The sequence below is a fragment of the Ambystoma mexicanum genome, chromosome 7p, assembly GCF_040938575.1.
Source record: "Ambystoma mexicanum isolate Mex_15411 chromosome 7p, UKY_AmexF1_1, whole genome shotgun sequence".
Classification (NCBI taxonomy): domain Eukaryota; kingdom Metazoa; phylum Chordata; class Amphibia; order Caudata; family Ambystomatidae; genus Ambystoma; species Ambystoma mexicanum.
In genome coordinates this window covers 956,613,338-956,635,580 of record NC_090939.1, presented here as the reverse complement: position 1 = coordinate 956,635,580, position 22,243 = coordinate 956,613,338, and positions in this window count along the sequence as shown.

Below are 22,243 nucleotides of genomic sequence, written 5' to 3'. Positions count from 1 at the left end.
AAGGAAGCACCATCATGGCGGTCACAATCTAATGTTATTCCTGGGAACCCTGCTTTCGGCCAAACCCGATCAGCTTGATCACCCACTGCGGACACCAGAAAGCCTTTAACGTCACCTACTGCCAAAGGAACCCCTGCAGTGTTCTTCTCAAATGCATATATCCATTTACTTGCACCTCCTGAAAGGGAGGGTAATAACTTTAATATATTTGCTTTATCCATCTGTGCTCATATGTAATTCGGCCTCCCTCCTCCCCTGTGTATCAGCGACAGCTGCAACCTTCCTTTTGTCCCTTTCCCCATACTCATCTTTGTCTCTCTTTTTCCCAGTACAGCCATCCTCCCCACTCTGCTTCTTAGCCTTCCATTCCACTCTTCTTTCATTGCCCGCCCCAGAGGTGTTTCGTCTAACCTCACTGGTGCTCCTCCTGCTGCAATCCCTATTCTCCTTCCTTCTAACTCCTCTTCCTCTATGTCACACCACATTCTTCCGTTCATCCCAATGCCATGCCCTCTCCCATCGTTTCCCCCCGAGTGTGTGTTGTTCTAACTCTATGATTCTTGTTGGTTCATCGTTTATTCAAAATAGTATTTCCCCTTTCTTCCACCCTTCTTCTATGGATCTGTCGGGTGTCTGCGACCTCTGTGTCTGATCGATCCTTGAAGTACCTGATCCACTTTGTTCGCACATATCTCTTAGCCTGGACAGTTCACTTCGGGCCATTGATATCCTTGAGTCTAAATCTTCTGTACATTTTTCAATGTCTTTTGCCGGGGTACTCACCTGTCCTCTCACCCTTGGGCACTCATATGGCGGGGTGCAGTGGTTCTGGTGTGGTGGGGGAGCAGGTTTTGACACATACACTGGGTCACTGTATCCCTCAGCTGGTACTGGCTTGGTTAAGAGGGGGTATATTCGTACAACCTTGACTGACCCTTCCTTTTCTTTGCCCTCCTTTCCATTATTCTCTATTGCCAGGGGAGAGGGAACCTGTTCCTTTGTTTGCTCTTTCCTTTTTATTGGAGGCACCTCTTCAAATACCCTCCATAGGTCTAATATCTCCTTTCTATTCTGTAATTGTTTGCCTTTATATTTTACAAATAGGCATGTGGCCACCATATCCAGTACATTTTTTTATCAAATGATCCTCCCTGGGGCCATACCTGCAGTAGCCCTTCTCCTTTTAATTCCGTGATCCACTGATCATGGTATTTAGTTATTCTCTCCTAGTAGCCTGGTAAACTCTGACAAATATGGGTCAGTGGTGTTTCCGCGCCCATGTTAAGTTCTCGTCCCCCCCTTGTACCTCTTGCTGGTGTGCGTTATGTAGTTACAATGCTAACTATACCAGTATTTTGTCATTGATATACCACTTCTTTACACCTTATACACTGAGGGCCTCATCACGAGTTGGGCGGTAACGCCAGCACTAAAAGCACTGGCGTCATTAGCCTTACCGCCAAACCCACCAGCGCTATTAGTGCCGGATCACAGGTTTGGCGTAACAGGTATTGCCCATTCCCCATTGAGCCCATTCAGGAATTCCCCATTCCCCATTGGGCTCAATGGGGACATTTTGCGCTTTTACCGCCAGCGGATTTCCCGCCGGCGGTAAACACGCCGAAAATTGGCAAAATCTTGCCAGATTTCCCCCAGCTCAGAGCTGGGGGGAAATCAGGCAAAGCCGTGATTTGGCGGACCCTTAAATCCAGCGGTAACAGCGCTACCACCGGATTTAAGGGCTAACGACAAACTCGTGATGAGGCCCTGAGTCTTTAAAAGTGTCACACTTACAATGACCACTTATTCATAGGACAAAAATAGTCATTTTAGCCATTATCAAAATGTAGTGTTTACAAAAGACATAACAAATTCAGTACACAACATTGACCAATAGACAGTTCACTTACAACACATAACACATACCCTCCCTGTCTTCTCTCAATGCTCGTATTTAACCAGGTTACTCACCGTAGTGACCACCTTACTCCTAGTCCATAGTCCCCTTTCCTCCATATGCCCACCCGCCGTCCCCTCTAATAAGGTTCCTCTATTATTGCTTAAAGGTCTCTGACCTGGCGATAGAAAAGGACTGATGGGCGATGCGTGGGGTGGAGCTAAAATGGGCAGAGTTATGGCCGCGTGCAGTACCCCGCGTAAAAGAGAGGAAGTTCTAAAATGTTTGCAAAATTTTGTTGCTTTTACAAAGTGCTCCGGTCCCGTCCCACAGGACGGAGGAATTTCCCAAAAAGTATGGAGGAAAGGGGACTATGGACTAGTAGTATGGTGGTCACTACGGTGAGTAACCTTGTTAAACTCCTACGCCCCGTCCCCTTTCCTCCATAATTATGGGAGATTCCCAAGCACTCCTCACAGGAACTACGGGTGGATGGAAAATCCCTTATTGAAACAGGTTCTTCAGCACAGCCTGGCCAAACTGAGCATCAGATCTGGAACTCAGGTCTAGACAATAATGTTTACAAAAAGCAGATGGGGAGGCCCAAGTAGCCGCCTTTGCGATGGTCTCCCAGGGGACATATTTCTAAAAGGTAACTGCGGCTGCCTTGCCCCGCACTAGGTGTGCATGAATACCTTTAGGAGGCTGCAGTCCTTGGACAGTGTAAGACTGCGTAATACTGGCAACGATCCATCTGGAGATAGTCGCCTTAGAGGCCTGATTACCTTGTGGATTACCAAAAGTCACCAAAAGTTGTGAAGAGCTCCTAAATTCAGATGCTCTGTCCATAAAGAACTTAAGAGCCCTTCTAAAATCCAAACAATGTAGAACCCTTTCCGCTTCTGAAGCTGGGTTTGGAAAGAAGACCGGCAGGGAGATTGACTGATTCATATGGAAATCAAAGACCACCTTTGGCAGGAAAGAAGGATTTGTCCGTAGGACCACCTTATCCTTGTGGGAAACCAAAAAGGGATACTCCAGCGACAGAGTTTGGAGCTCACTCACCCGCCTTGCTGAAGTAATGGCAACCAAAAATGACACCTTCCATGAAAGGTACTTAAGGTCCATTGTGGCTAATTGGTTTGAACGGCTTGTGGCACAACGCCGTAAGGACCACATTCAGATCCCACGTCAGGTGCGGCTTGCGAGCTGGAGGATAAAAACGTGTCAAACCCGCAAAGTGCCTCTTAACCACTGGATTTGACAGAGAATAAGAGCACTGATCTGTGGACAGGTAGGCGCCTACCGCCGAAAGATAAGTCCTGCATGACAGAACATGAACGCTCGATTCTGCTAGGTGAGACACGAAGGACAGCACTGTGTCAATCATCGCCACAGTGGGGTCCAGCTGTTTGGCTAAGCACCAGTGACAGAACCAAAGCCACTTGCTCTTATACTGAGATCTTGTCAAGGGCTTCCTGGCTGCCTGAATTATTCGCATGTTATCAGCAGACAGGTTGAGATGCTCTAAAGACCTGAACTCAGGTACCATGCCGCCAAGTTGAATGATTGTGGGGAGGGGTGCCACAGCTGTTGATCCCTCTGGTGAAGCAGTTTGGGACTCACCGGTAGCCTGATCGGTGCACACACCAACAGATGCTGAGAATCAGAACCTGGCCGGCCACCACGGGGCTATGAGCAGAAGAGAACAATTCACTGTGTTCCTCAGCTTGCAAATCGTCCGATGAATCAGAGGCAGAGGAGGGAAAGCATAGGCTCTCATGTTTTGCCAAGGAATCTCGATAGCATCCCCCAGACAGTAGGCTCCCAGACCATTTCTGGAGGCATACAGACAAAGTTTCTTGTTTGCTGATGTCGCAAAGAGGTCCACTTCCGGAGTGCCCCAACACAGGAATAACCGTGATAGGATCTCTGCTTTCAATTCCCACTCGTAGCTGACTACTGTCTGCCGACTGAGGGCATCCGCTGTGACATTCAGCTGGCCCGGGATGTGTACTGCTACCAGCCAGACGCCATGCTGAACCGCCCATTCCCAAATCTGGATGGTCAGATCCACAAGAGGGGGAGACTTGGTGCCCCCCTGCTTGTTGATGTAATACATTGACACCACATTGTCTGTGTAGATACGAACCACTTTGTTGGCAATGACCGGCCTGAACACCTTGAGCGCTAGGAAAATCGCCAGAAGCTCCAGATGATTTATGTGAAGGAGCTTGTTCTGAGGCGACTAAAGATCCGAGACCTGAAGAAGATCCAACGTCACAACCCACCCCAGAAGGGAGGAGTCCGTCGTGAGGGTCACCACATTGTCTGTGCGGATACGGACCACTTTGTTGGCAATGACCGGCCTGAACGCCTTGAGCGCTAGGAAAATTGCCAGAAGCTCCAGATGATTTATGTGAAGGAGCTTGTTCCAAGGCGATCAAAGGTCCGAGACCTGAAGAAGATCCAACGTCACACCCCACCCCAGAAGGGAGGAGTCCGTCGTGAGGGTCACCACCGGGGCTGGGTCTTGAAACCCTGCACCTACCAACAGGTTGCTGAGAGACGAACACCACGCCAGGTCCGCTCCCATGGAAGCCGGAATCAATATCAACTTGGATCCACAGCCTGACACTAAAAACTCCGAAGAGCCATTTGAGTCCGCCTCATCTTGAGTTGAGCAAGAGGTAGAGCCAATACGCACAAGGCCATGAGGCCCAGAAGCCTCTGGACCCACCAGGCCGACATACTCTCCGACTGTGCAAACATCTGACACAGATCTACCATTATGTCCCCGGTCAGGTAAACTCTGCAGTCGATCGTGTTCCAGCGAAAACCTAGGAAAATCAAGTCCTGAGAGACCGTCATGGAAGATTTCCACCAGTTCACCAACAGCCCGAGGTGGAACAGGAGCTGGAGGAGAGGCTGAAGATTGCACGCGGCTTTCAACGGACAAGAGCTGCGTAACAGGCAATTGTCCAAATACGGATAAACATGGATACCCTGTAGACGAAGATGGGCTGCAATCACCAACATCATCTTCGTAAAGACACACAGTGCCGAGCTGAGGCCAAAAGGAAGCACTCGAAACTGGAAATGCTCCTCTCCCACAGAGAAACACAGGTATTTCTGGTGTGGATTCCAGATCAGAATATGCATGTACGCATCCTGAAGGTCCACCATGCTGAGCCAATCACCCATCTGCAAAGAGGACTTTATCTGAGCAAGCGTGATCATCTTGAATTTCTCTTGGGGTAGGAAAAGATTTAACTGGGAAAGGTCTAGAATGGTGCACAGGCCAGCCTGGTTGGATTTGGGCACCGTAAAGGGTTCCACTTCCCTGAGATCCAATAACTTCTGAATCTCTGCCCTGAGGGAGGGCGAACCCGACTGCTGGAAAGGAGGATTGATGGGTGGGGTAGGAGAAAGGGGTAAGCGGAAGCCCGCCCGAGCGACTGACAAGACCCACCGGTCCTCGGTGATAGTCTGCCACGCCTCCCAATGAGACGCAATGCGTCCTCCCATCGGGTTCTCGTGCGAGCACAGAGAACCCTCATTTGGCATGTTTTTCAGTGGCGGCACTACCTGAACCTGAAGGAGGAGGCTGAGGAGCGGGAGAAAAACCGACTCTGTTGCTGCCTCGGGTGGGAGTTTCCCGAAGGTGTAACGACCTGCAGGATTTTCGATTGAGAAACCCATGAAACCAGAGGAGGGCTGGGATTGTGACAACGGTATCTGTGTCCTAAAAGGTGGTTTTTACCAGGACAGACAAGGATTTGGCGGTCTGGGTGCTATCCTTCGTTTTGGTCAGCTCCACATCCGTTGAGGAATGAAAAAGCTGCTTGCCGTCAAACAGCAGGTCCAAAACCTTGTCCTGTACCTCCCTGGAGAACTTGGTGGCGTGCAGCCAAGCCTGCCGAGAGGTATCCACTCCAAGCATAAGGCCCCGGGCCAAAGTGTCAAGATGATGAGCAGCGGCCTCCAGCAGATCTTGAGGCAGGACCCTGGCATCAGACAATCCCGCCTTAAAGTCCTCAAGTTTTTCAACCGGGATGAACTCCTCAAACTCCGACAGGCCTTTCCACATTTTCATATTCGCCCCTGCTAACAACAGTTCTGCATTAGCCTGTAGTAGTTACTAGGCCGAGTTAGCCAAAATCTTCCTCCCAAGGGAGAAGCTTATCCTCTTTCCCCAGGACCTGAGTAGCCATCGTAGAAGAGGATGCTGCAGGCCTGGAATGCAAAGTGGCCACAGCCGCCACTGTGGAGGAGGGGGGCGGACATGATGCTAAGGCCACCTCTTCTGAAGAATTTAGCCTGTAGCGCACGTCAATTTTCTTATTGACGAACAGTCCAGAGTGTGGCCACTCCCAGACTCTACGGACCTCGGCCAAAATGTCCTTCTGCAAGAACAGGCCGGTACGCTCCGAAGGTGACAAGGTGAACGCCTCCGAAAGCACACCCTCCTGCGGAGCGGGTGCCCCAGGCACTGGGAAATCCAACAATCACATCATGTCATGCACCCGGTTGTGAAAGGCTCTGATAGAGCGGGGCTGGTCTTCACTGCCCTGATCGCCCTGCGTTTCAACCGACAGGTCAGGGTCCGGCTGAACCACAACAGGCACCACTGGGGACAACGGAGGCAAGGGTGGAAGAGTAGGGGGAGGCCCCGCAGGCAAGGGCGGCACCGGCGGAGCCACTGGAGATGCAGGTGGAACCAACGCGCGGGCGGGCACATCCACCTAAACAGACCCTTAAAATACTCCTTCATGGGGTCGGAATGCATACGTTTTTCAAACTTGCTGAAAAAGACGTTCTCCGCCGATGCTTTTGGAGGGGCCGGAGAAGGCCTCTCATGAGGAGGGTAATTCCAGGGATGCAGGGGAGAGGGTTGCCAAGAAGGCCCATCCTCAGAGGTGTCCACATAAATCAAGGGTGCCGATGCCGCAGGCAGCGAGACATTGTGCGGACAAAACGGATGTGCAAAAGGAAACCGATGTTCACCTACAGAACCAATCCCTACACCTGCGGCCTATGGCGTAGTTGTAAGGGATGCATCCAAAATGGCCACTGTGGTCTTGGTGGGAACAGCCTCCATTTTGTCAGCCCCTGAGAACTGCGACACCTGTGGAAGTGAGACAGGGGTCCCCACAGATGGGTCAGAGGTCTTCATTTTAGCCTTTACACAAGGAACCTCGGCCGAACCGGTACTGTGCTGCCTAGGATGTTTTTGTGACATGCTAATAGCCAGACTAGCCTTCTCAGGAAGGACCTCGGTACTGCTGGTAAAGGAGGAATTACGGTTCGAAACCTTACTCCTTGCCCCCTAAACAGCTCTGGAGTCACCACAGCGGGAATGATGAGGAACACCTTTCACCGACAAGGCCTTAACAGGCCTCTCAGAACTGTTGGTCACCTTAGCCTCTAAACGAGGGACCTTGGGGTCCCAAGCTCGGTAGAAGCCTCTTCATGCCGGGCCTCGAACTTCCGTTCGGTATGAACAAGCCCAGACGAGGCCTCGCGACGCACCCCGGTACTTTTGAGGGAAGCTCCAATCAAGGAGGCCTCGGAGCGAACTCCGGTACCCCACTATTCAGTAGAACTGGGTCTACAAACATCCCCCACAGGAGGGGCCTCGGATTGTAATCTGGTGGCTACAGGCCCCTTACAGAGACCCTCAGAGAAAGCTCTGGTACACAATTTAGGCCCAGAGGGCACCTCAGGGGAAGCCCCGGTAACAGAGCCCTTGACGCTCCTCCCAGACCGGGAAGACCTCGGGAGGGAGTTCCCCGGCCGGGGTGCCCTAAAAAGTAAGGAACTTACTGGGCGTTTCTTCTTTTCGTCGATGAAGGATTGAAAATGCATAGGAGGAGTGCACTGAAACACCTCCTCCCACCGCTCTAACCGACGTTGTAGTGCCCGGACCGAAATGGAATCACAATAAAAACACGAGTCCCACCGGTGGTCGGGACCCAAACACTCTAAACAAAGAGGATGGGGATCCGCCCTAGCAAAGCATAGCTGACAGGAAGAACAATTCGGAAAGTCTAGCTGAAACGGCATAGTCGGACTATCACGCGATCGCTAGCGAGAGCCAGAGAGGAGGAAATTGGATGAAAACACTTTCCGCGGATGCAAGCGCATCCAGTCTCGAACGAGCGGAGAAAAAGACTGATGGGCGATGCACGGGGTGGGGCTAAGATGGGTGGGGTTACGGCCGTGTGCAGTACCCCGCGTAAAAGAGGAAGGACGAAAATCTTTGCAAAATTGTGATGCTTTTACAAAGTGCTCCGGTCCCGTCCCACAAGACGGAGGAATGTCCCATAAGTATGGAGGAAAGGGGACAGGACGTAGGAGTAAATAAGGATCTCCCTTACCCCAGCACTTTACACCCCTTATCACTTAGGTTGTCTGAATATCTTCCCGTAGATTAGAAAAAGGAAAAGAATACAGCGTTTCTAATTTTTACTCCGAGTCTTCCCCTTATGCGAGTCTCCCTCTGATTTCTTCTATTTTCCACTTATTCCCAGTACTAGTCAAGATAGCACTCTGCAGCGCCACCTTCTAACACCTTGCACAGCTAGGTTCCAGTCTTCCCTTTTCACTTTGTAATCTCCTTAACTTATCCTAATGGCCATATGCAGAGAAAGAAAAAAGAAAAAGATAGTATCTATTGTACTCCCAAGAGCCCCCCTTAACTCAGTCTGACCACGTATACTACGTTCTACATCCAACTCCTTTTAATGTCGCTCGCACTTGATACTCACATGTCCGTCTTGATCCGAGACCCTCCAGACCCGGTCCATCCAGGCGCTGCCCCCCGCTCAATGGCCCCCCCGGCGAGCGGTACTGTGGGTTTTGCAAAGTGGGACCCGTACCCTCTCGCCCTACTGCATGCGCACGTCTAAGTGTACCAGTTTCCGTAGGCGAGCAGCTCTCTTGAGGGGGCGTGCCGTGGGTCTCTGCTGTGGCCGGGAACGTCTCGTGCCAAAAGGAACGAAAGGATAAAATTACATCCTAGGGGTCATCACTTCAAAGTGATCATCCCCCAAAAAGGCATTTAAAACTCCCCAGTGAGTCAATGATGGACACACCCCAGATGGGAATTGTTAAGCAGAATCCTGTGCAGTTCCCTTAGGTAGCACTACACAAGATTAGGACTACAGGTGAGAGCAATAAATCCCCTTTGGTATCAGTCTGTACCACAAAGATTTAGTTGGTAGCTGTGGCTGAGCAGTCAGACTTATCTCAAGAGGGAGATGAGCAGTATTCAGGGTTTACACAATAGGCCTTCAGTACTATGGCACAAGGAAACTGTAACGCTCACCTGATTCCCACGGAGGCGCTGGTCTTGGCAGGAAGGTGTCTGTGACCCGAAAAGTGATGTGCAGGACTCGATTTGCTTCTGGAACCGAACCTCTTCGCACTGTGTGTCGAACTCGAAGAGTGAGATTTCTGCAGGTGAAAGAATATGGGGGTTAATGATCTGGGTTGTTGAATGTCCCTCTCTCTCTCTCTCTTCTTAGCTTCTCCGTAGAGCCCCCAGGTCAACGTGCTCACCTTAGATAGGTGAATGCTGGACTCTCCATCTGCGTCTGGTGCAGGGTGCCGTTGCCAGTTCCTTCACTGGTGAAACATAGGCCTCTTGACATCAGAGGATCGCTACCGTCGTTAACTGCACGAGCGGTGAGTTTCTGGACACCTTTTTAGTCCTTTTAGTCTTTAGGTGCGTGGGCAGGTTAATATAGAACAGGACTCTGTATAATGCTTTTTCCTATTTGTCTTGCAGGGCTCTTGAGATAGGAGATGGTGTGAAGAGAGCCGAAGTTGGAGCCAGAGCCTTGGAATGAAGCGCTTGGAAATGCGTAAGTAAATGCAAGCGCTCTAACTGTCTCTTTTCCCTTGCAGCTGTGAGTTCGTGCTGAAGAGATGCTGGAAAACGCCTGAGTATTTGCAGGCGTTCTACTGTGGCGAGCGCGATGGACGTGAGTAAATACCTGTCTAATGTCTCTTCGTTTGTCTTTCAGATGCTGGGTTGCAGCGTTGAAGAAATCCGGAATTCGCGGAGTGCCGGTAAGTAATAACAATGCTTTTGTCTTCACAGGCGGAGGTGCAGCGTGAAGAAATGTTCGCTGCCGATGGATCAGGTGAGGAAAGCGCTGCGTGTAAAGGTTGCAGTGCTAACCTGTTGTTTCTTGTCTTTGCAGGTGCTGCTGAATACTGGATACAGGAGTGGTAAGTATTGTTCTTGCAGGTTCAGGATCAGAAGGAAGAAAGGCTGGAACAGACTCGGTGAGCGTTCTGCTGCAGATGCAGAATAACGCGAAGCACGTTTGTTCAATCGGGTGTGGTTTAAATAGCCTTGGAGTGCTGAGGCATCTTCCTCCACGGCCCCGCCTAGGTAAGAAAAGAGTTCCAGTTCCAGAAGAGTTCCCATGTTGTATCCAGGGAGTGGAGCTTGCCCCACCCAGGTAAGAAAGTAGTTCCTGTTCACAGAGGATTCCTATGTGGCTGGTAAGTAAGCAGCATGGTCTGCTGCAGGTAAGTCCACCCAAGCATCTTCATACATATTATGAGCCCGGCGCTTCCAGTGCCGGGACCGATGGCTTTGATGAGCCTGGTGCCACCGGCGCCAGGACAAGGTCCAAAAGGTCCCAGTGGGGACCGGCTGGTGCCTAAGATAATGGTTAGGGGCCTGCTTCCAAGGACGTTGGGCTGTTCCTGACTCCTTGGAAGCAGTGATCATGACAGAAACACTGACCAAAGCTTTGTAGTAAAAAGTAGTTATATATTTATTTTACACACTTCTAGATAAAACACATGTATCACAGTCATCAAGCAAGTTAAATTAAGTCAAAGGAAAAATATACACACTCCCAAGTTAAATTGTAGACCAAGTGAACTAGAGGGAAAACTGAGCAAAACGGCACAGTAACAACTACACACTAGTGATTCTCTAACAATTCTTCACAAGGGAGGGAAAACACAAGTTATATAGAAATAGGTTCTTACACACCCTATCTACACTTCCCATTAAGTTTGTGGACCAGTTTCAGCAAGTCAGTGTATCAGTATAAGCAATACTTAAATGAAAACTGAGCAAAATGGCATTTCACAAGGGTTAAAAATGGGAAGGAAAAGGGTAGTTACAAGAAATAGGTGCACCACACAGTTCTAGCTTAGAATCAATCTAAAGAAGGCAGATCTAACAAATGTGTCCAGAGTCAGTAGGCCCGTGCCAAAGTCAAGTGGTACAGGGCAAGGGCCCAGAGGCAAACTGCTCTTGTAGCTGCACTCAAGTCTTTGGTTAACGAAGTGGAAAAGGTGGATGCAGAAGTTGAAAAGAGAATGTTAAGAGAGAGGGGCGGCCAACCCAACAGGTAGGTAAAGGATTTAAAACACCTTTAGTGCTACCGACCGCGAAGAAAGGGTGGCCTGGCAGAACAATGTACCTTTAAATGAAGAAGTGGCTCCTGCGGTGGCCGTTGTTCCTGGTAGTTCCTGCAGTTCGGGTGACAACATCCTCAGGCTTGAAAAAGCTTTCATCCACTACCGTTCTGCTGGCCCCAGTGTCTCTCCTGGCAGGAGTATCCTGGCCATTGACAAGAACACTGTCCATGTAATATACTTTAGAGATTTCTGGAAGGGAGTCATACTCACCCCTATTCTGTTTGCTAACCAGACCCATGGACTCTAAGGATACAGTTGCTTGAAGACTCAAGGGTTCTTCAGCAAAAAATTCAAAGTAGCCATTTGTACTTCCTCCTCAGGAGTGAAGGCTAAGGAGACTGTGCTGATCCCTGAAGGTTAACCTTGTACCTGGGATCTCCTTTGATATGGTCAGTTGCCCCACAGACAGCATGTTCCAAATGCTCTCTGGAATGGGGGCTTCTGCTGACCTCTCTCTGGTTGAACACAAGAGGACTCACTAGCCCTATTTGGTTTCCATTGGGGCTTACCCTGGTTATTTTGTTGTTTTTGGCCCTCTGTGGGATGGGAGGTATTAGAAGTCTCTCTTGGTTCCCTTTTGGTGGCTGCTTTCCTCATCCTTTTTCTGAGTGACCCCTGAATCCGTGTGAGTAGCCCTGTTGGCAACCCACAAGTCAGCAACCTTGCCAAACTTTCTAGGATCCATTTCCTTTGAATCAGCCAAGTGATGTCTGAGCTCAGGAGAGCAGACATCATAGATAGACTCCATCATTACAAGATTTCTCATCCCTTCATAAGTGTTAACTCTATAGACCCTCCTGGGCCTCTGTTTGGACTAATTCCGTGCCTGGTTTGGGCCCCCTGCCTCTGCCTGCATCCCTCTTTCCCCATGGCTTCCTGGCTTGGCCTCCTCCTTCCTCCCTGCCCCCCAGCCCATCCCCGGTCCCTTATTGGCTAATTTCAGAGAGCCATCCAAGGCTCGTATCGAGCCTGCTCACCGCTGCTGCCTTTTCCACCAGGCGCTGCAGGTGAGCTGATCCAACAGAGGACCCTTCTGGGCCTCTGTTTGGACTAATTTCGTGCCTGGTTTGGGCCCCCTGGCTAATTTCAAAGAGCCATCCGAGGCTCGTACCGAGCCTGCTCACCGCTGCTGCCTTTCCACCAGGCGCTGCAGGTGAGCTGATCCAACAGAGGACCCTCCTGGGCCTCTGTTTGGACTAATTTCGTGCCTGGTTTGGGCCCCCTGGCTAATTTCAAAGAGCCATCCGAGGCTCGTATCGAGCCTGCTCACCGCTGCTGCCTTTCCACCAGGCGCTGCAGGTGAGCTGATCCAACAAGGACCCTCCTGGGCCTCTGTTTGGACTAATTTCGTGCCTGTTTTTGGCCCCCTGCCCCTGCCTGCATCCCTCTTTCCCCACGGCTTCCCGGCTTGGCCTCCTCCCTCCTCGCGCCCCCCAGCCCATTCCCAGCCCTTATTGGCTAATTTCAAAGAGCCATCCGAGGCTCGTATCGAGCCTGCTCACCGCTGCTGCCTTTCCACCAGGCGCTGCAGGTGAGCTGATCCAACAGAGGACCCTCCTGGGCCTCTGTTTGGACTAATTTCGTGCCTGGTTTGGGCCCCCTGCCCCTGCCTGCATCCTTCTTTCCCCACGGCTTCCCGGCTTGGCCTCCTCCCTCCTCCCGCCCCCCAGCCCATCCCTGGTCCCTTATTGGCTAATTTCAAAGAGCCATCCGAGGCTCGTATCGAGCCTGCTCACCGCTGCTGCCTTTCCACCAGGTGCTGCAGGTGAGCTGATCCAACAGAGGACCCTCTTGGGCCTCTGTTTGGACTAATTTCGTGCCTGGTTTGGGCTCCCTGCCCCTGACTGCATCCCTCTTTCCCCACGGCTTCCCGGCTTGGCCTCCTCCCTCCTCCCGCCCCCAGCCCATCCCCGGTCCCTTATTGGCTAATTTCAAAGAGCCATCCGAGGCTCGTATCGAGCCTGCTCACCGCTGCTGCCTTTCCACCAGGCGCTGCAGGTGAGCTGATCCAACAGAGGACCCTCCTGGGCCTCTGTTTGGACTAATTTCATGCCTGGTTTGGGCCCCCTGCCTGCATCCCTCTTTCCCCACGGCTTCCCAGCTTGGCCTCCTCCCTCCTCCCGCCCCCCAGCCCATCCCCTGTCCCTTATTGGCTAATTTCAAAGAGCCATCCGAGGCTCGTATCGAGCCTGCTCACCGCTGCTGCCTTTCCACCAGGCGCTGCAGGTGAGCTGATCCAACAGAGGACCCTCCTGGGCCTCTGTTTGGACTAATTTCGTGCCTGGTTTGGGCCCCCTGGCTAATTTCAAAGAGCCATCCGAGGCTTGTATCGAGCCTGCTCACCGCAACCCTCGCGGGCCAAGAGTCAGCATTGCAGGCTTCCCCTGCTTGGTCCTGCCTCCCCCTCCGTCCCCCAGGCCCTGATTGGTCCACCTCCCCTTTATCCTCGACTTTCCCAGGGCAGCCCTCTGCCGGCAGCCCCCGCGGCAAAGGGCCCCAAGGCAAAGGGCGGCTCCTACAGAGGCAGCTCCAAGATGTGTCTGCAGGTGTCCGCAGGGAAGCGAAAGAAGCCAGACACCAACAAAACTGTGAGTGTGGCATGAGTGGGGAGTAGAGCAATCACTCTACTCCAGAAAGCTCTTGCCACTCTACCTTACCTATCATAGCGTAAACTGCCATAGAACTGCACCTTGCGTACCTAGAGAGATTTTGTGACCATCAGCCTAGTGTAACGCTCACCTGACTCCCACGGAGGCGCTGGCCTCGTTCGCGCTGCTGTGACCTCTTCTAAGGTGATGCGCAGGGTTCGGAAGACGGACTGGACCGGGCCCCCAAATCTGGCTTGTCTGGCTCGCAGAAGTATCCTTCTGTAGGCGAAAATAGGGTATTAACTGTCTGCGGGGTAATGCAATTGGCCTCCCAATTTCCCCTCTCACCCTCCGCGAAACCCTTCTGTGATTCCCCGTAGCGTCTCACCTTAGGGTCTGGAAGGACGAGCTCTCCATCCTGCTTCTGATGCAGGGGCGCGTTGGTATCCAGTTACTTCACTGGATTTTCAGATTGGTGAGAACCAAACTTCCTTGGCTTCCAGGTAAGTTTTTTGATAAGAGGTTCCCCTTGTGTCCATGCATTAATGTACTAATGCTAGTGTCTTTTTCCTCACAGGGGCCGGGGTACGGAATGCCGGGGAACAGGCACCGACCCGAGATGAGAGGTGAAATCCTTGTAGAAATCAGGTAAGTCTTAAATGAGCGCTTTTTGGTAATGTCTTTTCATTCGCTCATTCACGCTGATGTCCTTTTTTCCCCTTAGGGGCCGGGATCTGGAAATGCCAGGATGCGGCGCGGACCCGAAATGAAGAGGGAATGAATCAACAGGTAAGTCTTAACATGGAGATTTAGCTTTCCTTATTCCCTTCTCTCTCTCACCTTTTGTTCTTGCCTTTTTCTCCCTAGGCGCTGGGGCGTGACTGCAAATCCGGATGATCGCTGCTGAACATGGAGGCGCCCTGTAAAGGTGAGTGGAATGCGGCGCTGCAGCGATCGGCGAGATGAGCTTTTAAATAAAAGTCTTCCTTTTCAGGATTGTCGGCGAGATGTCTCCGTGATGCGGTTTAGCAGGTAAGGACTTTTACTTCTTCTGTTCTCTTCTTCTCTTCCTTTGCAGGTGATCCAGGATGCTGGCAGGCGTGGCAGAAGTCAGGATGCAGGAGCAGACGCGGTGAGCGTCCAGCTGCTAGATGCAGAACAACGCGAAGCACGTGTGGCTGTTCGGGTGGGGTTTAAATAGCCTTGGAAGAAGTTCCAGGTATGTATCCTTCCTCCAATCAGGTATGTATCCTTCCCCGACCTCACCCGGATGGTAAATTAGTCCCACAGGTAAAGTAGTTCCTTTCAGGCCTCAAGGAGGCCGGGATCCTGCAGCATGGTCTGCATCAGGTAAGTGCACCCAAGCACTCCCATAATGAGCCTGACGCCTATGGCGCCAGGACTGATGTTTTTTATGAGCCTGGCGCCTATGGCGCCAGGACACTGTCCAAAGGGCCCCTATATGGGGTTGTTGGGTCTTTCCTTGGGGACTGGATGTCCGCTTTCGGGGACGCAGGGCTTGAACCGGCTCCCCGGGAGCGGGCATCATGACAGCACTCCCCCCCCAAGGCCCCTCCCAAGGTTGTTCCCTCCGGGGGTTTTGGTTTGTCTGGGAAGAGTTGGTGGAATTCCCTGACTAATCGAGGTGCATCACATGGTCGCTGGGTTCCCACGACCTCTCCTGAGGTCCGTACAACTTCCAATCAATTAAGTTATAACAGTTTTGACCTAAACATTTTTGAGTCTAAAATGTTCTTCACTTCGAATTCGGGCTCCCCATCTATTAGAATAGGTTCTGGAGGTTTGAGTAGTCGGGTTCCGGGTACCACTGGTTTTAGAAGTGACACATGAAAAACAGGGTGAATTCGCATACTAGCTGGTAAATCAAGTTTAACAGCCACTGGGTTAATTATTGCCGTAATAGAATAAGGTCCCAGATATTTTGGGTTAAAAGTTCGAGGCCCTTTGAGTGGTAAATGTCTGGTAGCTAACCACACTTGATCCCCAATCTGATACTGAGGTGCTTCACTCCGATGTAGATCAGCATTCTCCTTGTATTTTCTCTTGGCTTGTTGTAAATGCGTAGTTGGCTCTTTGAAGGCTTGGGTAATTGTAGAATGCAGATGTTCTACTGCAGGCATTCCGAGGTTCTGAGGTGAGTCAAGGTTTGAGGTTTGAGGGTGATGCCCAAGCAAAGTATAAAAAGGACTGTGGCCAGTTCCAGAGTGTACCAAATTATTATATGTGTATTCGGCTATCCAAAGAATGTCTTTCCAGTTGCTTTCAGATTGCTGTAACATACACCGTAAGTACTGCTCAAGGGTCTGATTTGTCCTCTCGGTCTGACCATCGGTCTGAGGGTGGTGACTGGTCGATAATCTTACGTCGATCTGCGCCATTTGACAACATTTGCACCAGAAGTGGGAAATGAATTGGCTTCCCCAGTCAGAGATTAGTATAGATGGGAATCCATGTAGCCGAACAATATTTTCGAGGAATTCTTTGGCTAGGACAGAAGCTGAAGGTAAACCTTTCAAAGGAATAAAGTGGGCCATTTTGGAAAACAAATCCACAATTACCAGAATAGTATTGTACCCCGAACAAGGAGGCAGGTCCGTAATAAAATCCATTGATAGGGTGTGCCAGGGTGCTGGCGGTATGTCTAGAGGTTGAAGGAGACCGGCTGGTCTTTTCTTTTGACTTTTATTTTGGGCGCAAACACCACAGGACATCACAAATGATTTAACATCTTTTCGCCAAGAGGGCCACCAAAATTGTCGTTTCACCTTTTCCTCTGTCTTGGCAATACCGGGGTGTCCCTCTATTAATGTATCATGATAACCGGAAATAACTAGTTCGTGTAATTCCTTATGTGGCAGGAATAAGCGTGCTCGGAAATAAGGTAAACCATTATCTATGGTAAAGTCTGATCCCTTTTGTATCCAATCCTGTAAGGTTGTAGGGTCCAGGAGTTGTTTCACTCTGGCTTGAATGTCTTCTAGCATCTGTAACGAAGTCATGCCTAGAATCCTCTGTTCGGGAATTATTGGTACTGGTTCTGAGTTTGTATCAGATTCTCCCATTCCAATTCGGGATAAGGCGTCTGCTTTGCCATTCTTGCAGCCAGGTCGATAGGTAATCAAGAAATCAAATTCAGCGAAAAACAAAGCCCATCGGAGCTGCCGTGATGACTGAGCCTTGGCGGTTTTCAAATACTGTAAATTCCGGTGATCAGTGATCACTGTGATGGTATGTCGAGCGCCAAGCAGATAATGCCGCCAGGCTTTAAAAGCGGACTTAATAGCTAACAGTTCTTTGTCAGTGATTGCATAATTAACCTCGGGTGCCGAGAATTTTCTGGACCAAAATGCTACGGGATGCAGTTGGTTGGTTTCGGGATCTCTTTGGGACAGGACAGCTCCCATAGCTAGGCTGGATGCGTCAGTCTCGACGACATAAGGGAGATCTGGACGCAGGTGTTTCAATATAGGTGCGGAGGTAAACTTAGCTTTTAAATCCTGAAAGGCCTGCTCGGCTTCTTCAGACCATTTAAAACGTTTATTTTTCCTCAAGAGTGCAGTAATGGGTTGTACCACGCGTGAAAATTCCGGGATAAACCTACAATAGAAATTGGCAAAGCCGAGCATACTTTGAACCCCTTTTACAGAGCTAGGTGATGGCCATTTGAGGATGGCATCCACTTTTCTTGAGTCCATTCGGACTCCTTTGGGTGTCAGGATGAAACCTAGAAACTCGACTTCTGTGGTATGGAAAACACATTTCTCCAATTTAGCGAATAGTTTGTGTTGGCGCAGTTTTTCAAGTACTGCCCTGACGTGTTTTCTGTGATCAGATTCCGAAGAGGAGTACACCAGAATGTCATCGATACATACGACAACACAAACATCGATGAGTTCCCGAAGGACATCATTCATGAAGTATTGGAAGGCAGCCGGCGCGTTACACAATCCGAAAGGCATCACCTGGTACTCGAATAATCCGTATTTAGTACGGAAGGCAGTTTTCCATTCGTCGCCTTCTTTAACTCGTACCAGATGATAAGCCCCCCAGAGATCTAACTTGGTGTATATGCAAGCGTCCTTCACCTGGTCAAGGAGTTCAGGGATCAGAGGCAGAGGATAACGGTTTTTAACCGTTATCTGGTTCAATGCGCGGTAATCGATACAAGTTCTAAGGTCGCCTTCTTTTTTGGGCACGAAGAACAAAGCCGAGGATGCTGGGGACTTTGACGGGCGAATAAAACCATTAGCTAGGTATTGATCCAAATATTGTCTCAAATGCAGGTTCTCAGGTTCGGTAAGGGCATAAATCCTGCTACAAGGGGGTTGTGCACCGGGCACCAGATCGATTTGGCAATCGTACGATCTGTGAGGAGGTAACGTGTTGGCCTGTTCCTTTTGGAAGACATCCTGAAAGTCTTGGTATTCCGGAGGTAGTTGCATGGAGGCAGAGGTTACAGATGCTAGATTAATCTTCAGGTTTTCTGGGTAGCAGGTCTGTGTACAATCCGGGAAGGTTATTCTCTTAGCTCGCCAATCAATTCGAGGATTATGTGTATCTAACCAAGGGATTCCAAGGATAACCTGAAACTGTGGAGCCTTGATTACATCAAACACAACACCCTCCCAATGGCCGTTGGGACCAATAAGAGTCACCTCAGTAGTGGAATGTGTTACCGGTCCAGAGGCAATTTCAGTTCCATCGACTGTGGTGATGACATCTTTTCTGGTTTTAGGACGGAGAGGGAGGTTAATCCTAGAGACCAATTCACGATCCACATAGTTTCCAATAGCCCCACTATCGATGTATGCATTTATTGCATGCAACCGCTTAGGCTGTTCTGGATCTACGAGAACCATTGGCACAATGAAATGCGAGGTTTGAGAGTTAGTTTTCAAGCTCGGCAAGCGGACCCCTACACTTGTCGGGCAGAGTCGTTTCCCGAAACAGAGTCTTCATGGTTTTTATCAGCGGCTCCTACCGCCTTTCGGGGCGGTTTTGCCAGGCAATCTCGTAGAAAGTGTCCAGAATTCCCACAATAAAGACATAATTTTAACTGTCGCCTCCTTTCACGTTCCTTTTGAGTTAAGGGTCCTTTAACCCCTCCAATTTGCATAGGCTCAGAGACATCAACTCCCTTGGGATTAGCATGGGTCTTGACCAACACCCGGGTCTCAAACCTGGACCGATCTGCTTTTCTGTTTTGAAGTCTGTGATCCAATTGGACCACTAAGTCTATATACTCTGTGCATTCTTGGGGCGGATTTACAACTTGGGCCAAGACATCTTTAAGTTCTCCGCATAGGCCTCGATAAAACAACGTGACTCTTTTATCCTCTGGCCATCCCGTTTCCACAATTAGTCTATTAAAGGTTGCAATATAGGATAGGAGGTCCTGATTGCCCTGTCGCAGGGATAGAAGTTTGTCATCCAGAGCCTGCCCCTGAGAGTGTCGAGCAAATAACCTTTCCATGCTTGCTTGAAACCCTTGGAAATCACGGAGAATCGGGTCATCTTGAGTAACCAGTGGAACTGACCAATCGGCAGCGCAGCCGCTGAGATATGACAATACAGAGGCTACCTTGGTCTGATCATTAGGGAAGGCCCCAGGTCTGCATAGGAAGTGCAAACGACACTGATTCATGAATACGGCGAATCGTTTGGGGTCCCCAGCAAAGCGTTCGGGTGGGGCCAGCGGCATGTTTCCGGGTAGATTAATCTGCACAGGGTTACTGGAAACCACAGGAGCGGGGTTCCCTCTGGAACTGGGTAGAGGAGTTTGCCCAGCTTGACCTTGCAAAAGCTGTCTGGCCAGGTCATCAGTTCTTTCCTTTGATATTATTAATTCCCTCCTGAGGGCATTAGTCTCTTGACGAGCGGCATGTACTTCGGCCCGTAATTCCCCCAGTAATTGGGCCAACTGATCAGTCTAAGATACTTTCCATAGCGCCTGGGTGGGAATTTGTAGGAAGGCTTTGCGTTCTGTAACGCTCACCTGACTCCCACAGAGGCGCTGGCCTGGTTCGCGCTGCTGTGACCTCTTCTAAGGTGATGCGCAGGGTTCGGAAGACGGACTGGACCGGGCCCCCAAATCTGGCTTGTCTGGCTCGCAGAAGTATCCTTCTGTAGGCGAAAATAGGGTATTAACTGTCTGCGGGGTAATGCAATCGGCCTCCCACTTTCCCCTCTCACCCTCCTCGAAACCCTTCTGTGATTCCCCGTAGCGTCTCACCTTAGGGTCTGGAAGGACGAGCTCTCCATCCTGCTTCTGATGCAGGGGCGCTTTGGTATCCAGTTACTTCACTGGATTTTCGGATTGGTGAGAACCAAACTTGCTTGGCTTCCAGGTAAGTTTTTTGATAAGAGGTTCCCCTTGTGTCCATGCATTAATGTACTAATGCTAGTGTCTTTTTCCTCATAGGGGCCGGGGTATGGAATGCCGAGGAACAGGCACCGACCCGAGATGAGAGGTGAAATCCTTGTAGAAATCAGGTAAGTCTTTAATGAACGTTTTTTGGGAATGTCTTTTCATTCGCTCATTAACGCTGATGTCCTTTTTTCCCCTTAGGGGCCGGGGTCCGGAAATGCCAGGATGCGGTGCGGACCTGAAATGAAGAGGGAATGAATCAACAGGTAAGTCTTAACATGGAGATTTAGCTTTCCTTATTCCCTTCTCTCTCTCACCTTTTGTTCTTGCCTTTTTCTCCCTAGGCTCTGGGGCGTGACTGTGAATCCGGATGATCACTGCTGAACATGGAGGCGCCCTGTAAAGGTGAGTGGAATGCGGCGCTGCAGCGATCGACGCAATGAGCTTTTAAATAAAAGTCTTCCTTTTCAGGATTGTCGGCGAGATGTCTCCGGGATGCGGATTTAGCAGGTAAGGACTTTTCCTTCTTCTGTTCTCTTCTTCTCTACCTTTGCAGGTGATCCAGGATGCTGGCAGGCGTGGCAGAAGTCAGGATGCAGGAGCAGACACGGTGAGCGTCCAGCTGCTAGATGCAGAACAACACGAAGCACGTGTGGCTGTTCGGGTGGGGTTTAAATAGCCTTGGAAGAAGTTCCAGGTATGTATCCTTCCTCCAATCAGGTATGTATCCTTCCCCGACCACATCTGGATGGTAAATTAGTCCCACAGGTAAAGTAGTTCCTTTCAGGCCTCAAGGAGGCCGGGATCCTGCAGCATGGTCTGCATCAGGTAAGTACACCCAAGCACTCCCATAATGAGCCTGGCGCCTATGGCGCCAGGACTGATGTCCTTTATGAGCCTGGCGCCTATGGCGCCAGGACAATGTCCAAAGGGCCCCTATATGGGGTTGCTGGGTCTTTCCTTGGGGACTGGATGTCCGCTTTCGGGGACGCAGGGCTTGAACCGACTCCCCGGGAGCGGGCATCATGACACCTAGATCCAGTCCTGACTAACTGCAAATGTTGCATTCCACTACACACTAGCATATTAACCAATGCTGACTAGTGCCACACATACAGAGAACGATCAAGATTACCTTGCGTCACACTTAGACAGGTGTAACAAAGTTAGCATGTACCACACTTAGATGGAATTCTTGACCCTAGTTTGCTTCGCATCTAGACAGGATTAAGAATGTTAGCGTGTACCACACTTAGATGGAATTCTTGACCTTAGTCTGCTTCGCATCTAGACAGGATTAAAAATGTTAGCATGCACCACACTTAGATGGCCTTTCTGACTGAGAGTCCTCGCATATGGAGGATGTCCAGTAGTGCTCATGCCTTGAGGGAACCTCTCCCTGGGTGCCAGCGTATCACGGGTGAAGGGCCCTCGGGGTTAGTGTATACCGATCTTTATTCCTGAGAGGGGCTTGCCATAGACATGCTGTCGACATCGCCATCGACAGCCCCTGTCACTCTACCTTGCCTTCCATAGCATAGACTGCCATAGACTTTAATAATACATATCTAGGAAGACTTGTGACCACTGTAAATGGATTGTAAATGTTGCCTTGTGATGCATATGCTAGTGCCACATATGTAGGGAACAAAACTTTAGCTCGCGTCACATTTAGATAGAATTGTGACTGTTAGCATGTGCCACACTCAGGATTCTTAACTTTAGCTTGCGTCGCATCTATATAGAAATGTGATTGTTAGCATGTGCCACACTCAGGATTCTTAACTTTAGCTCGCATCGCATCTATATAGAAATGTGATTGTTAGCATGTGCCACATTCAGGATTCTTAACTTTAGCTCGCATCGCATCTATATAGAAATGTGATTGTTAGCATGTGCCACATTCAGGATTCTTAA